Below are 18,710 nucleotides of genomic sequence, written 5' to 3' on the forward strand. Positions count from 1 at the left end.
AGTTTTTGTTCTGGGTTGAAAAACTATTCCAAAATTTGCAATTCTCAAAATATGTAGTTTATGCTATATATATCAGGCCTACTTTAAATCTATCCCAAAAAGGATATCTTAGATTCAAGGTGCTGATAGTGTCATTCAGAAAAACTTAACACACACGCTACCGTGCAGATACAAGTCTAATTCTGTGATTAAACGTATACCTGTCACACAGCGCAAAAATAATAGGCCTCACATTTCTATTCAACGAAATCTGTACTGTTTTAGCTGGTCAAATTATTTGTAGTGGGCGTAAAAGCACAGTTTTTGTTCTGGGTTGAAAAACTATTCCCAAATTTGCCATTCACAAAATTGTGGTGAACGGGAACAATGAGGAAAACATCTAATAAGGGACGCGGACGTGGACATGGTCGTGGTGGTGTTAGTGGACCCTCTGGTGCTGGGAGAGGACGTGGCCGTTCTGCCACAGCCACACGTCCTAGTGAACCAACTACCTCAGGTCCCAGTAGCCAGCAGAATTTACAGAGATATTTGGTGGGGCCCAATGCTGTTCTAAGGATGGTAAGGCCTGAGCAGGTACAGGCATTAGTCAATTGGGTGGCCGACAGTTGATCCAGCACATTCACATTATCTCCTACCCAGTCTTCTGCAGAAAGCGCACAGATGGCGTATGAAAACCAAGCCCATCGGTCTGTCACATCACCCCCATGCATATCAGGGAAACTGTCTGAGCCTCAAGTTATGCAGCAGTCTCTTATGCTGTTTGAAGACTCTGCTGCCAGGGTTTCCCAAGGGCATCCACCTAGCCCTTCCCCAGGGGTGGAAGAGATAGAATGCACTAACGCAAAACCACTTATGTTTCCTGATGATGAGGACATGGGAATACCACCTCAGCACGTCTCTGATGATGACGAAACACAGGTGCCAACTGCTGCGTCTTTCTGCAGTGTGCAGACTGAACAGGAGGTCAGGGATCAAGACTGGGTGGAAGACGATGCAGGGGACGATGAGGTCCTAGACCCCACATGGAATGAAGGTCGTGCCACTGACCTTCACAGTTCGGAGGAAGAGGCAGTGGTGAGACCGAGCCAACAGCGTAGCAAAAGAGGGAGCAGTGGGCAAAATCAGAACACCCGCCGCCAAGAGACTCCGCCTGCTACTGACCGCCGCCATCTGGGACCGAGCACCACAAAGGCAGCTTCAAGGAGTTCCCTGGCATGGCACTTCTTCAAACAATGTGCTGACGACAAGACCCGAGTGGTTTGCACGCTGTGCCATCAGAGCCTGAAGCGAGGCATTAACGTTCTGAACCTTAGCACAACCTGCATGACCAGGCACCTGCATGCAAAGCATGAACTGCAGTGGAGTAAACACCTTAAAAACAAGGAAGTCACTCAGGCTCCCCTGCTACCTCTTCTGCTGCTGCCGCCTCGGCCTCTTCTGCTGCTGCCGCCGCCTCGGCCTCTTCTGTTGCCGCCGCCTCAGCCTCTTCCTCCGCCTCTGGAGGAACGTTGGCACCTGCCGCCCAGCAAACATGGGATGTATCACAAACACCACCACCTGCGTCACCAAGCATCTCAACCATGTCACACGGCAGCGTTCAGCTCTCCATCTCACAAACATTTGAGAGAAAGCGTAAATTCCCACCTAGCCACCCTCGATCCCTGGCCCTGAATGCCAGCATTTCTAAACTACTGGCCTATGAAATTCTGTCATTTAGGCTGGTGGACACACACAGCTTCAAACAGCTCATGTCGCTTGCTGTCCCACAGTATGTTGTTCCCAGCCGGCACTACTTCTCCAAAAGAGCCGTGCCTTCCCTGCACAAACAAGTGTCCGATAAAATCAAGTGTGCACTGCGCAACGCCATCTGTGGCAAGGTCCACCTAACCACAGATACGTGGACCAGTAAGCACGGCCAGGGACGCTATATCTCCCTAACTGCACACTGGGTAAATGTAGTGGCAGCTGGGCCCCAGGCGGAGAGCTGTTTGGCGCACGTCCTTCCGCCGCCAAGGATCGCAGGGCAACATTCTTTGCCTCCTGTCTCCTCCTCCTCCTACTCAGCTTCCTCCTCCTCTTCTTCCACCTGCTCATCCAGTCAGCCACACACCTTCACCACCAACTTCAGCACAGCCCGCGGTAAACGTCAGCAGGCCGTTCTGAAACTCATATGTTTGGGGGACAGGCCCCACACCGCACAGGAGTTGTGGGGGGGTAAAGAACAACAGACCGACGAGTGGTTGCTACCGGTGAGCCTCAAGCCCGGCCTGGTGGTGTGCGATAATGGGCGAAATCTCGTTGCAGCTCTGGGACTAGCCGGTTTGACGCACATCCCTTGCCTGGCGCATGTGCTGAATTTGGTGGTGCAGAAGTTCATTCGCAACTACCCCGACATGTCAGAGCTGCTGCATAAAGTGTGGGCCGTCTGTTCGCGTTTCCGGCGTTCACACCCTGCCGCTGCTCGCCTGTCAGCGCTACAGCGTAACTTCGGCCTTCCCGCTCACCACCTCATATGCGATGTGCCCACCAGGTGGAACTCCACCTTGCATATGCTGGACAGACTGTGCGAGCAGCAGCAGGCCATAGTGGAGTTTCAGCTGCAGCACGCACGGGTCAGTCGCACTGCGGATCAGCCCCACTTCACCACCAATGACTCGGCCTCCATGCGAGACCTGTGTGCCCTGTTGCGCTGTTTCGAGTACTCCACCAACATGGCCAGTGGCGATGACGCCGTTATCAGCGTTACAATACCACTTCTATGTCTCCTTGAGAAAACACTTAGGGCGATGATGGAAGAGGAGGTGGCCCAGGAGGAAGAGGAGGAAGAGGGGTCATTTTTAGCACTTTCAGGCCAGTCTCTTCGAAGTGACTCAGAGGGAGGTTTTTTGCAACACCAGAGGCCAGGTACAAATGTGGCCAGACAGGGCCCACTACTGGAGGACGAGGAGGACGAGGATGAGGAGGAGGTGGAGGGGGATGAGGATGAAGCATGTTCACAGCGGGGTGGCACCCAAAGCAGCTCGGGCCCATCACTGGTTCGTGGCTGGGGGGAAACACAGGACGATGACGATACGCCTCCCACAGAGGAAAGCTTGTCCTTACCTCTGGGCAGCCTGGCACACATGAGCGACTACATGCTGCAGTGCCTGCGCAAAGACAGCAGAGTTGCCCACATTTTAACGTGTGCGGACTACTGGGTTGCCACCCTGCTGGATCCCCGGTACAAAGACAATGTGCCCACCTTACTTCCTACACTGGAGCGTGATAGGAAGATGCGCGAGTACAAGCGCACGTTGGTAGACGCGCTACTGAGAGCATTCCCAAATGTCACAGGGGAACCAGTGGAAGCCCAAGGCGAAGGCAGAGGAGGAGCAAGAGGTCGCCAACGCAGCTGTGTCACGGCCAGCTCCTCTGAGGGCAGGGTTAGCATGGCAGAGATGTGGAAAAGTTTTGTCACCACGCCACAGCTAACTGCACCACCACCTGATACGGAACGTGTTAGCAGGAGGCAACATTTCACTAACATGGTGGAACAGTACCTGTGCACACCCCTCCACGTACTGACTGATGGTACGGCCCCATTCAACTTCTGGGTCTCCAAATTGTCCACGTGGCCAGAGCTAGCCTTTTATGCCTTGGAGGTGCTGGCCTGCCCGGCGGCCAGCGTTTTGTCTGAACGTGTATTCAGCACGGCAGGGGGCGTCATTACAGACAAACGCAGCCGCCTGTCTACAGCCAATGTGGACAAGCTGACGTTCATAAAAATGAACCAGGCATGGATCCCACAGGACCTGTCCATCCCTTGTGCAGATTAGATATTAACTACCTCCCCTTAACAATATATTATTCTACTCCAGGGCACTTCCTCATTCAATACTATTTTTATTTTCATTTTACCATTATATTGCGGGGCAACCCAAAGTTGAATGAACCTCTCCTCTGTCTGGGTGCCAGGGCCTAAATGTGTGACAGTGGCCTGTTCCAGTGGTGGTTGACGTGAAGCCTGATTCTCTGCTATGACATGAAGACTGATTCTGCGCTGACATAAGGCCAGATTCTCTGTTACGGGACCTCTCTCCTCTGCCTGGGTGCCTGGGCCTAAATGTGTGACAGTGGCCTGTTCCAGTGGTGGGTGACGTGATGCCTGATTCTCTGCTATGACATGAAGACTGATTCTGCGCTGACATAAGGCCAGATTCTCTGTTACAGGACCTCTCTCCTCTGCCTGGGTGCCGGGGCCTAAATGTGTGACAGTGGCCTGTTCCAGTGGTGGGTGACATGAAGCCTGATTCTCTGCTATGACATGAAGACAGATTCTGTGCTGACATAAGGCCAGATTTTCTGTTACGGGACCTCTCTCCTCTGTCTGGGTGCCGGGGCCTAAATATGTGACAGTGGCCTGTTCCAGTGGTGGGTGACGTGAAGCCTGATTCTCTGCTATGACATGAAGACAGATTCTGTGCTGACATAAGGCCAGATTCTCTGTTACGGGACCTCTCTCCTCTGTCTGGGTGCCGGGGCCTAAATATGTGACAGTGGCCTGTTCCAGTGGTGGGTGACGTGAAGCCTGATTCTCTGCTATGACATGAAGACAGATTCTGTGCTGACATAAGGCCAGATTCTCTGTTACGGGACCTCTCTCCTCTGCCTGGGTGCCTGGGCCTAAATGTGTGACAGTGGCCTGTTCCAGTGGTGGGTGACGTGAAGCCTGATTCTCTGCTATGACATGAAGACTGATTCTGCGCTGACATAAGGCCAGATTCTCTGTTACAGGACCTCTCTCCTCTGCCTGGGTGCCGGGGCCTAAATGTGTGACAGTGGCCTGTTCCAGTGGTGGGTGACGTGAAGCCTGATTCTCTGCTATAAATTCAATTTTTGGAAGGCACACTGTTTCTATGAGGGAAATATAAATCCCAGAGAGAGGTGCTCAATGGAGGGACAGTCACGTCACTATATCAATTAAAGTATATATCCACGGCACACTCGTTTTTGCTGGTCAAAAAATAGAATTTATTGTATAATCGGCACCAACTGATTGTAGTACATAACAATAAGGATAGGGCCAATGTTTCGGTCCAACCTGGACCTTGATCACGGCCTATAAACAATATAGAGAAGATATATATATATATTACAACAATCGGGTACTAAAAGGTATTAAAAATAAGAATTGTACAAAATGAGTAGTCCACATTTATATAGAAATACAGTAATGGTCCACAAGGGTGGGATAGTCTGACAACGAACAAAGTAGAAAAAATGATCGTAAGAAGGATAAGCAAAATAGAAGCTGAAAGAGGAGTCTAGTCGAATGGATATCATGTATCATATCAAAACTTAGTAGAAAATCCCAATCGAAAATAGGGGATTAGATAAAATCTAATCGACAATGGTAGCGATTCTAGTTGTAGTGTAATCACATAAAAAGACTGACTCCAATTGCAGCTCCAATATTCTATCATCAATAGAGTATGCATATAACAAATGGGTCCAGTGAGAGTAGGTTAGCATGTAAAAATAAATAGAGGGTAGATCAAAGTGTCAAAGCAACCAAAAGAAGATTAGACAAGAGACATTAGCTCATAATATCAAGAGTATTACCTGATATGTCCGAAGCGATGTATACTCGTTGGTGGTATAGGGAGAACTGGCTAAGAAGCGCCAGTTATAGTAAGTTTCCCTCGTGTTAATCGGCGTCTGACCTCACTGTTGGGCGCCGGATGTTGTATTTGGAACGCAAGCATACGTCGAGCTTGTCAGTGGAACGCAAAGCGGCCCGCGCGCATGTAGATGACGTCATCTACATGCGAGCGGGCCGCTTTGCGTTCCACTGACAAGCTCGACGTATGCTTGCGTTCCAAATGCAACATCCGGCGCCCAACAGTGACGTCAGACGCCGATTAACACGAGGGAAACTTACTATAACTGGCAACTGGCGCTTCTTAGCCAGTTCTCCCTATACCACCAACGAGTATACATCGCTTCGGACATATCAGGTAATACTCTTGATATTATGAGCTAATGTCTCTTGCCTAATCTTCTTTTGGTTGCTTTGACACTTTGATCTACCCTCTATTTATTTTTACATGCTAACCTACTCTCACTGGACCCATTTGTTATATGCATACTCTATTGATGATAGAATATTGGAGCTGCAATTGGAGTCAGTCTTTTTATGTGATTACACTACAACTAGAATCGCTACCATTGTCGATTAGATTTTATCTAATCCCCTATTTTCGATTGGGATTTTCTACTAAGTTTTGATATGATACATGATATCCATTCGACTAGACTCCTCTTTCAGCTTCTATTTTGCTTATCCTTCTTACGATCATTTTTTCTACTTTGTTCGTTGTCAGACTATCCCACCCTTGTGGACCATTACTGTATTTCTATATAAATGTGGACTACTCATTTTGTACAATTCTTATTTTTAATATCTTTCAGCACCCGATTGTTGTAATATATATATATATCTTCTCTATATTGTTTATAGGCCGTGATCAAGGTCCAGGTTGGACCGAAACGTTGATTCTCTGCTATGACATGAAGACAGATTCTGTGCTGACATAAGGCCAGATTCTCTGTTACGGGACCTCTCTCCTCTGTCCGGGTGCCGGGGCCTAAATATGTGACAGTGGCCTGTTCCAGTGGTGGGTGACGTGAAGCCTGATTCTCTGCTAAGACATGAAGACAGATTCTGTGCTGACATAAGGCCAGATTCTCTGTTACGGGACCTCTCTCCTCTGTCTGGGTGCCGGGGCCTAAATATGTGACAGTGGCCTGTTCCAGTGGTGGGTGACGTGAAGCCTGATTCTCTGCTATGACATGAAGACAGATTCTGTGCTGACATAAGGCAAGATTCTCTGTTACGGGACCTCTCTCCTCTGCCTGGGTGCCTGGGCCTAAATGTGTGACAGTGGCCTGTTCCAGTGGTGGGTGACGTGATGCCTGATTCTCTGCTATGACATGAAGACTGATTCTGTGCTGACATAAGGCCAGATTCTCTGTTACGGGACCTCTCTCCTCTGCCTGGGTGCCGGGGCCTAAATGTGTGACAGTGGCCTGTTCCAGTGGTGGGTGACGTGAAGCCTGATTCTCTGCTATGACATGAAGACAAATTCTGTGCTGACATAAGGCCAGATTCTCTGTTACTGGACCTCTCTCCTCTGCCTGGGTGCCTGGGCCTAAATGTGTGACAGTGGCCTGTTCCAGTGGTGGGTGACGTGATGCTTGATTCTCTGCTATGACATGAAGACTGATTCTGTGCTGACATAAGGCCAGATTCTCTGTTACGGGACCTCTCTCCTCTGCCTGGGTGCCGGGGCCTAAATGTGTGACAGTGGCCTGTTCCAGTGGTGGGTGACGTGAAGCCTGATTCTCTGCTATGACATGAAGACAGATTCTGTGCTGACATAAGGCCAGATTCTCTGTTACGGGACCTCTCTCCTCTGTCTGGGTGCCTGGGCCTAAATGTGTGACAGTGGCCTGTTCCAGTGGTGGGTGACGTGATGCCTGATTCTCTGCTATGACATGAAGACAGATTCTGTGCTGACATAAGGCCAGATTCTCTGTTACGGGACCTCTCTCCTCTGTCTGGGTGCCGGGGCCTAAATATGTGACAGTGGCCTGTTCCAGTGGTGGGTGACGTGAAGCCTGATTCTCTGCTATGACATGAAGACAGATTCTGTGCTGACATAAGGCCAGATTCTCTGTTACGGGACCTCTCTCCTCTGCCTGGGTGCCTGGGCCTAAATGTGTGACAGTGGCCTGTTCCAGTGGTGGGTGACGTGATGCCTGATTCTCTGCTATGACATGAAGACTGATTCTGCGCTGACATAAGTCCAGATTCTTTGTTACGGGACCTCTCTCCTCTGCCTGGGTGCCTGGGCCTAAATATGTGACAGTGGCCTGTTCCAGTGGTGGGTGACGTGAAGCCTGATTCTCTGCTATGACATGAAGACAGATTCTGTGCTGACATAAGGCCAGATTCTCCGTTACGGGACCTCTCTCCTCTGTCTGGGTGCCAGGGCCTAAATATGTGACAGTGGCCTGTTCCAGTGGTGGGTGACGTGAAGCCTGATTCTCTGCTATTGCAGCACGCCAGACCTGCAGGGTATAGCGAAGAGAGGTCACGGTTATGGGCAATCGAGGGTTGCTCACTGTATTGGAGAACCCTGGGCAGGCATGCGGCAGTGAATGAGAGGTAGACACAGTTCCTCTGGGGCACACTCGGTATGTAGGGACCAGGCCTGATGGTGGATGAGGTGCCCTGGATGTTAAAGGTATTTTGAGTGCCTGGGGCAAGGTCCCTGTTGGATTCGTGACGCCAGTGCCTGTAACGGTGGCACACCGATTTATAGTTGGAATAACTGAGGTACACAGATGGTATAGTGAACCAAACGTTGCTTTACTGAACAGTCCAACTTTGTACATACAGATGGTAACACAGTCCTTTAGATCACAGCTTTACAAGCAGGCTTTATTCCACACGATGGCAGGTATTAATTATGCAAGATACTCAGAGGGTAAATCCACAATGCACTCAGAATCAGGTTGTACCTTTCCTCAGAAATAGCGTACACTGTCCTTTTCTAGAACTCCTGTCTGGTTTCAATCCCAAGGCCCGGATGCCTAAATGGTGGCTTAAATCCTTGGTATATATATATCTTCCTCTCGTATTAAATCCTTGCTTTGCTTCCTATATAGCATCTGCCCATCAGTGTTACTTATCTTTGCTGGTAAGATCCTGACTGTGGGTTTCTCCCAGGAGGTGCTGTCCTGCAACTGGGGTGCCTCTACTGAGCTAATCCTAGCCTCAGGAGCTTCAGGTGGACGAAGTAACTCCTCTAGTCCCCTGGAATGAACTACCACTCCCCTGTCTGGGCCTTCCTATTTATATCTAGGGCTCTCTAGCTCCCTCTAACGTCTGGGAGGCTAAACTACACCCTGACAGGCCTGACACCAGCTAACACAGGGAAATGCATACACATAACATTAAATGTAATAAAGACACATTAACCCCTTTTGTGCAGTGCCCACCTTTACCTAGTGGGACACTACATACAACCACGCTATAACGTTGCCCGTCCTCGGCGCAACATGGAGGGGCCCTGCCCGGCTGGATACTGCAGCCTGAAAGACAAAATGAGAACCGGCATACATGGCAATTATCACAGCAACAGCATAAAAATTAACAAACAATGTAACTGCAAGGAATGGTGAAAAGGGGCGTCGTTCTCTTCTCTCAGGATAATGGAAGGGAACAGGGGCGCTGACCTGGTGCAGCGTATTAATAACCAGGATAGTCCATGAAAGCATAAATAAACATAAGTCCTTGGAGGCTCAAAGGAACACATGAGTCCGTATCCAGGCTTGCAACAGGGTTAAACAGGGGTTTCCCGTGAGGGGCTACCTGGGCCCATGATGTAGTCCTCAAACCTCACAGGTGGGTGTCCCCTGGTAGAACGTGTAGACCTCCTTGGTGGCAGAGATTCTTCCTGCCTGGACTCAGGAAGGTCAAGGGAGCTCACCGCCTCTGGAACTTCTTCAGGAGCTCTCTGAGGTAAGGTCTCCTGAGACGGGAGACCAACAGGAACAGGAGCAGGAACCAGCAAATTCAGCCAAGGCGTGAGGGCCCAGTGGAGTGGCTCTTTATCGTGGATCAAGTTCTCCACAGCCTGCATTGGGTCCATAGGTGGAGCCGGCAATTCTTCCTCAGAAGGCTCAGGCTCCATCTCCTCCGCCGCTGGTTCTCCTTCTATACAGGACTTGAGACGGTTCCTGTGAACGACTTGGGGACCTTTTCCTTCTCTGTAGACCTGGTAAATGTGGGCTGCAGCATTGGGTATGGCAGTAATAAGGTAGGGAATCCTTTCCCATTTGCTGTCCAACTTGCTGGTCCGGTGGTTGTTTTTCAACCATACCTTGTCTCCCAGAGCCAGGGGTCCCGCATGGGCAGTCTGGTCATAGTCCTTCTGCTGCCTCTCACGAACAATCTCCATCCGTTCTTGGACAATCTCCTTAGCATTGAGGAGACGCCTTTGATGCTCCACTACCCAATCAGTCCTGGGCAGTGGGTTGATTACATCCGGTACTTGGACACCCAGGGAGTGATCCACAGGCAATCTCCCTTGTCGGCCAAACATCAAATAAAACGGGGTGTAACCGGTGGAACAATGGATGGTGTTGTTGTAAGTGTACATGAGCTGCGGCAACAGAGTAGGCCAATCACCCCTCGTCTCAGGGGGTACTGCTCTCAACATTTCAATGAGAGTCTTATTCATTTTTTCGCAGAGTCCGTTACCTTGCGGATGATAGGCGGTGGTCCGGACTTTCTGGCAGTTGTGCAGCAGACACATCTCCTGGAACAGCTGTGACTCAAACGCAGACCCTTGGTCGGTGAGGATCCTTTCTGGGCAGCCATAGGGCAACAGGAAATGCTTCCAGAACGCCTCCGCTGTGGTCTTGGCTGTCAGGTCTTTCACAGGCACTGCTACGACAAACTTGGTGAAGTGATCAATTATAGTCATGGCATAAGTATACCCAGAGCGACTCGGCTCCAACTTCACATGATCAATCGCGACAAGTTCTAAAGGAGCTGTACTTACAATAGGATGGAGAGGCGCCCTCTGGTCATGGCGTTCAGTCCGCCCCACAGCACAGGCAGTGCATTCTCGGCACCATTTTTCGATATCCTCTCTCATCCCAATCCAATAGAATCTCCTCCGTATGGTAGCCTCAGTCTTTTGTACACCGAAGTGTCCGGACTGGTTGTGGTACATGTCCAGTACCAGGCTGGCATCCCGACGTGGCAGGAGAATTTGGTAAACTCTATCACAGGACACTGGATCCAGACTCCTTCTGAGCAACAGGCCTCTTTGAAGGAATAGTTGGTAGCGATGTCTCCACAGTCTCACTAGTTCTGGGTCTGCACTCTTCCTGCGGATTCTCTCAGAGATTTTCCCACTGGTAAGGAAGTCGAGCAGTTCACCGAGGACTCTACTTTCGGACTGGAGCTTAATCCATCTTTCTTGATCGCCTCTGGACTCAGGATCATCTGATGAGGGAGGATCAGCAGCAGGGAGATTTTCAGTACGGATATTATCCTGCTGGGCGAATTTATTGTAGAATGCGGGCATTTCCACTTCTTCCCAGGCATCTTTCAGCTCATCTGGGGCCTCTGTAGTGGGAAGCCGCGACAGGGCATCAGCATTATCATTGGAGCGGCCTGCCCGGTACTTTACAGTAAAGTCATAGTTGGCAAGGCGGGAGGCCCATCTTTGCTCCAGTGCCCCTAACTTGGCCGTGTTCAGATGCGCCAGGGGATTATTGTCCGTGAAGGCAAAAACGGTGTGGCAGCGAGATAGTCTTTGAACTTTTCAGTCACAGCCCACACTAAGGCAAGAAACTCCAGCTTGAAAGAACTGTAATTCTGGTCATTCTTTTCAGCTCCCTTCAGGGATCTGCTGGCGTAGGCAATTACCCTTTCTTTGTTGTCTTGCACTTGAGCCAACACGGCCCCCAGGCCTCTTTTACTGGCATCCGTGTAGAGGAGGAATGGCTTCTGATAATCTGGGTAACCCAGAACAGGGGGTTCAGTCAACTTCTTATTTAGGAGTTGAAAGGCAATTTCTGGTTCTTGGTTCCATTCAACAGGAATAGGAGTTTTCAGGCTCTTCTTTGGATGCCCCCTCAACAGTTCCTGGATGGGATCCGCAATTTGTGCGAAATGCGGGATGAAACGCCTGTTAGTACCCTGCAAAACTGAGAAAGCTTCTCACCTCTTTCACGGTCGTTGGAGTAGGCCAGTTGCGGACAGCAGCAAGTTTATCAGGATCAGGCTGTATTCCCTCGGCACTGACAACATGCCCAAGGTATTTGACCGCTGGTTTCAGTAGATGGCACTTGGATGGCTTGATTTTGAGGCCATATTTAGCAAGAATTTGAAACACCTCACCCAGGTGCTTTAAATGGTCCTCATACGTCTTGGAGTATACAATGACGTCATCCAGATATAAGAGTACAGTCTCAAAATTCCTATGGCCTAAACAACGTTCCATCAGCCTTTGGAACGTTCCTGGAGAGTTACACAGTCCAAACGGCATATAATTGAATTCAAACAGGCCCATAGGTGTAGTGAAAGCAGTCTTTTCTCGATCTTCTGGGGCCATGGGTACTTGCCAGTACCCACTGGTTAAGTCCAAGGTGGAGAAATAGGCTGATGACCCCAGAGCAGTCAAAAACTCTTCAATGCGTGGCAATGGATATGCATCTTTGTGGGTGATTTGATTAATTTTTCTGTAATCCACGCAGAACCTTATGCTGCCATCTTTTTTTCGGACAAGAACTAGGGGCGCAGCCCAGGGACTATGGCTGTCCCGGATTATATTAGAGTCTTTCATCTCTTTTATCATCTCTTTCACAGACTGATAGGTAGTAGGTGGTATGGGTCTGTGCCTCTCCTTAATAGGAGGATGAGAGCCGGTGGGTATGGTGTGTTTGATTACACTGACCTCTCCGTAGTCCGTGGAGTGCTTGCTGAAAGCCTGGTGGTGCTCCTTCACCAGCTTCAGGACTCCCTCTATCTGCTCCTTTGGGGTAGATTCGTCCCCCACATGTAGTTCCTCCCACCAGGATGTTGAAAGGGTGCTGCTGCTCTGTGTGGTCTGGAACGCCTCCGTGGCAGGCAGACGGATTACATCCTGGAAAGACACCTGGAAAAGCTGAGCAATGGGGCAATGTTTAAGGAGAGTAACGGGATGATCACCAAAGTTAATTAAGCGGACAGGCACTTTACCTTGAGACACAGTCACCATGCTTTTGGCTGTCCGTACGAAAGGATGATTTTCAAAGGGAATAGGTTCCACTAGGGCTTGATAGTCCTGGCCCTGGATCCCTAACACCGCACGGCACCACAGGATGATCTGGGAATTAGGAGGCAGAATTACCGGCCGGTTATCCCGGATCCGGACAGTGCAAATTTCTCCCTTCTTGTTGGCAAACTTTTGTTGAGCACTCAGCACACTAATAGTCTTTTGGATAACTCTTCTGGAAGCAGGTGAGGCTGAAGATATAGTTTGATTCAATGCTTCAAGCATTTCGGGGTAACAATTTTTTAGAACGTTAGTTCCTAAGATCACAGGGTGTCCTCCTTTATCTCCTGCTTGTACCACAATCACGCCTTGCTGTGGCAGGGTGGCATCTCCCACCTGCAGGGTAGGTTCCCAATACCCATGCACTTTCATGGGCTTACCGTTGCTGGCAATGACATCAAGCCAGGACTCTGGTGGCTGGGTGAGGAGACTTGGATCCCAGAATTTGTCAAAGGCAGGCCGTTGAATGGTGGTGACCTGTGACCCAGTGTCCAACAGGGCTTCAAAGGACATCCCGTTGATACATATATTAATTTTCGGACGGGATCCTACATACTTAGGCATCCAGCTTGGATCCTTTGGACCTACTGTTCTACCTCCCGAGGGGCGGTCCTCTGCCTCAGGGGTTGCCCGGTTTAACTGCCAGCACATTGATTCAGTATGTCCATATTTTTTACAAAGATGGCAGACAGGCTGCTTTCTACTTCTGGACCGGTAACTCGGTCGCCCATCAGGTTCTTTTGGATATACATCCCTATAGGCAGGTGGGAGCCTTGGAGGAAAAGGGCCTTCATCCTCTAGTAACAGTGGTCTCTCCCACTCCGCTATCTTCTTACACACCTTCTCTAAGCTGAGAGTAAGATGGTTCACTTGCTCCATTAGTGCTGCCACTACATCTGTGACTGGAGCCTGGGTGGCCTGACTGACTTCTGCAGGCCCCACATTAACAGTCTTTGGCTGACAAGCCTGAGGTTCAGGGAAGGCTGCTGGCCCTGGAGCAGGGTTCTGGCCTAGTATATTGATGGCCAATTCCTTAAAATCCAAAAATGTACAATGGGGGTGTTGAGCTGACAACATCCGTAGCTGGCCCTTTAAATGCTCAGTACTTATGCCCGCAATGAATTGCTCTCTAAGAGTCCGGTCCTGATCCTCAGCTTCTTTGGGATCCACTTGGACTACAGCTCTCAGTGTCTCTTGTAAGGACAGGGCAAAATCGCGGAGCGACTCTCCAGGCTACTGTTTTCTGCTGAAGAAACGCATTTTAACTTCTGACACCGTTCTGGCCTCAAATGTGGTGCCCAAGCGATCAAAAATCTGTTCCAGGCTACTCTTCTCAGAGCGGGGCCACGACATGACTTCCCTGCGGGCGGCCCCTTCTAACTGAGCTAAAAGGATCTCCATTTGCTGTTCGGCAGTTATGGGATAAAGCCGGAACAAGGCCAGTATCTGTTCCCTAAAGTCCTTTAACTTGTGGGCTTCCCCTGAATAACGTGGGAACCAGGGGGCCCCAAAATAGTACGGCATAGTTAGCGGCATCAGGCTTGGCGGTGCCGCGGCGGCAGGGGCCCCAGGGTCGGCTGTGGATACTTCAGAAGGCACGACTGGGGCCACCTGTCTGATTTCCTCAGGTGTAGACATCGCGTTGCTAGGTGGGTATGGCCCTTTAAATGTAGCGGAGCGGACCGGAGTAGCAATGGTAACAACTTTTTTTCACAGAGAAGCCTTCGGTCACTAACGGGAGTCTCTCCGGTGCCCTGGCAGGGGTCGGGAATGTTCCGGTAAGGTGATCGGGGGAGCCGGCAAAAGTTTTAAGTCGGTACTCACTCCGGTGGTGCTCGCTCCAAGTCTCGCGAGATGCGTGGCTACGGGCGTCGGACGTCCTGCGTACAGCGTCAGCAGGTGGGCGCGGCCTCTCGTAGCTCCGGGACTCAGGTAGGCGGCACCTTTTCCTCCAGACAGGGCGGCGTTCTTCCTCCTCGCCGGCTGGGTGATGACTCCGCCTGGTTCTTTTCGCGCCAAAGTCCTCTTTTTCGCGCCAAACAGTTCACCGGGCGCACTTGCAATCCACCTCAGGTTTAAGTGGCAAAATGGCTGTCTATTCACTGACAGCAAGCGGTGGCTTAAATAAGCAGCAAACAGTCCAGAAAACACTATCTTCACACCGCTGATTCTTTCCAGTTCTTTGGCCCAGCAATTTTGAATAAAACAATAGGGCTTGGTCACTTTAAGGCAATTTTTAGCACACAGTTGTATATCCGCAATGGCGCAGGAATGTCCGTTTTCCTGTTCGTGACGCCAATTTATGCAGCACGCCAGACCTGCAGGGTATAGCGAAGCGAGGTCACGGTTATGGGCAATCGAGGGTTGCTCACTGTATTGGAGAACCCTGGGCAGGCATGCGGCAGTGAATGAGAGGTAGACACAGTTCCTCTGGGGCACACTCGGTATGTAGGGACCAGGCCTGATGGTGGATGAGGTGCCCTGGATGTTACAGGTATTTTGAGTGCCTGGGGCAAGGTCCCTGTTGGATTCGTGACGCCAGTGCCTGTAACGGTGGCACACCGATTTATAGTTGGAATAACTGAGGTACACAGATGGTATAGTGAACCAAACGTTGCTTTACTGAACAGTCCAACTTTGTACATACAGATGGTAACACAGTCCTTTAGATCACAGCTTTACAAGCAGGCTTTATTCCACACGATGGCAGGTATTAATTATGCAAGATACTCAGAGAGTAAATCCACAATGCACTCAGAATCAGGTTGTACCTTTCCTCAGAAATAGCGTACAGTGTCCTTTTCTAGAACTCCTGTCTGGTTTCAATCCCAAGGCCCGGATGCCTAAATGGTGGCTTAAATCCTTGGTATATATATATCTTCCTCTCGTATTAAATCCTTGCTTTGCTTCCTATATAGCATCTGCCCATCAGTGTTACTTATCTTTGCTGGTAAGATCCTGACTGTGGGTTTCTCCCAGGAGGTACTGTCCTGCAACTGGGGTGCCTTTACTGAGCTAATCCTAGCCTCAGGAGCTTCAGGTGGACGAAGTAACTCCTCTAGTCCCCTGGAATGAACTACCACTCCCCTGTCTGGGCCTTCCTATTTATATCTAGGGCTCTCTAGCTCCCTCTAACGTCTGGGAGGCTAAACTACACCCTGACAGGCCTGACACCAGCTAACACAGGGAAATGCATACACATAACATTAAATGTAATAAAGACACATTAACCCCTTTTGTGCAGTGCCCACCTTTACCTAGTGGGACACTACACTATGACATGAAGACAGATTCTGTGCTGACATAAGGCCAGATTCTCTGTTACGGGACCTCTCTCCTCTGCCTGGGTGCCGGGGCCTAAATGTGTGACAGTGGCCTGTTCCAGTGGTGGGTGACGTGAAGCCTGATTCTCTCCTATGACATGAAGACAGATTCTGTGCTGACATAAGGCCAGATTCTCTGTTACGGGACCTCTCTCCTCTGCCTGGGTGCCTGGGCCTAAATGTGTGACAGTGGCCTGTTCCAGTGGTGGGTGACGTGAAGCCTGATTCTCTGCTATGACATGAAGACAGATTCTGCGCTGACATAAGGCCAGATTCTCTGTTACGGGACCTCTCTCCTCTGCCTGGGTGCCTGGGCCTAAATGTGTGACAGTGGCCTGTTCCAGTGGTGGGTGACGTGAAGCCTGATTCTCTGCTATGACATGAAGACTGATTCTGCGCTGACATAAGGCCAGATTCTCTGTTACTGGACCTCTCTCCTCTGCCTGGGTGCCTGGGCCTAAATGTGTGACAGTGGCCTGTTCCAGTGGTGGGTGACGTGAAGCCTGATTCTCTGCTATTGAGGAAATTGTGGAGTCCGCACACCTGAATATAATGGTGGGTGCTCGCAGAGTATATAGAGATAATCCACGGCACACCAATGTCTTTTGCTTTGCAAATTTATTATTGGTACAAAAAAGTATTCATAGATTTTGTCAATATATGACTGGTCACGCCATCATAGTAATATCAGCATCAATCACATATCTTTGTAGGCCATAATGTGTCCCAACGTTTCGGTCCTGTCAAAGACCTTTCTCAAGGGATCTGTAAAGGAGTATAAATATAACGATTTTATTGGCGTCTAGATGTGGTGACCATAGTATACTGTTGACAAATAGTGAGGGAGGAAACGATAAAGGAATAGGAGGAAGTGTACACATACATATATATGTGTGTATGCGTCTCTATGCACACACACACATATATGTACACACCCCTACATAAGCATATATACAGGTCTCAGATTATGACATTAGTAAAAAGAGAGTAAAGGGTAGGTAAAGTAAGAGGGATACAAGACAGGTGGGGTAAATGCTGTCTTTGAAAAAGGAGGATATAGTGATCAGGACTGAGCTATAGCATGAATCATCACTAATCGCTGGGGCATAAAATTGAATCAAGGATCTATATAGTAAATAGATTAGATAGGTGTGGTAAGCATCAAACGAATTATTTGTGCATAAATCGAGCAGAGGATTGAATATGAATACCTAGTGCATAAATGTATAGCATGGATATATAGGATAAATATATGGCATAAATATATGGCATAAGGACTCACCATGGCTCTGTAGCAAAACAGCTTAATGAAGGCGCTGTGTATCTCTCCGTTTGTTTGCATTTTATGCTATGGGGCCGGAAGTCATGTGGACGCTACGATCTGTGACCGGGTTCAGTGGGTCACATGATCGCTGGTGACGTCATGCGGGCCGCGTGACCGCGGCCGCAGTATGCGCATGCGCACTAGGTGCTGGGACAGGGAAATAGAAGATAGCTTTATCTTAGAGGTATATAACCTGTTGTACCTTGGAAAAAGGGGAATAATAGGCTGGGGATCGGTCTGCTGATTGATTGAAAGGAAGAGGAGGAATTGTAAAGAAAGATATTGAGAATATTTTACAAATAAAAAGTGTATATAGTTCTATGCTAGAGCTTTGATTGAGATGAATGGGGAATAAATTATCTCAGGTGAAAAAGGGGTCACATACATGTATAGATAGAATAATTTAGAGTTTAATTAACTGATTGCTTCGATTCTCGGCGTGCTAGAATATGAGGAATGAAAAAAAGGGAACAAAAAACACAAAAGACAAAGGACAAAAAACGAAAGGCGAACAAATCACATTATATAGTTCTAGATTTCATGGATAAGTATCTAGGCATATACATCTATATGTACTATAATCTTATACTATATTGTAATCTATGATGAGAGGGAGGGGTGGAAAAGAGGGACGGAAAAGGGGAGGGGGAAAAAAAAGGGGGGGGGGAAGGATGGGAGGAAGGAAGGAAGGGGGGCGGGGAAAGGTTTTTTTCTCACCAACTTGTAATTTGACTATGATTATATCCGACTAGGGAGCCTGAAATAAAGGAGAAGTATATGCATATTAATATCAAAGAAATAACATTATGGCTCCATAGCAGTCCACAGTCCGAAAAATAAGAATGAACATTTAAAGATTGAGCATTTAAAGATCACAGTAAAAGTCACATTCCCGGTTAAGGCCTCTCGGGGATAAAGTGTCCAGTCGGTGAATCCAGAAGCTTTCTCTTTGTTTCAATGTTTTAATCCTGTTACCGCCTCTCCGTGGGGTATTGATTTGTTCCAAAACCTGATAGCGTAGGGAGGAAATCTGATGGTTGTGTTCCTTAAAATGTGCTGGGATTGGTAACAAAAACTGTTCAGTCCTGATAGTGGATTTATGTTAAGAGATACGATTCCTTATTTGTTGCGTGGTTTCACCCACATAACAAAGTCCACACGGGCATTTAATTAAGTAAACGACAA

The sequence above is a fragment of the Bufo bufo genome, chromosome 2 (genome assembly GCF_905171765.1).
Source record: "Bufo bufo chromosome 2, aBufBuf1.1, whole genome shotgun sequence".
In the NCBI taxonomy this organism is placed as follows: domain Eukaryota; kingdom Metazoa; phylum Chordata; class Amphibia; order Anura; family Bufonidae; genus Bufo; species Bufo bufo.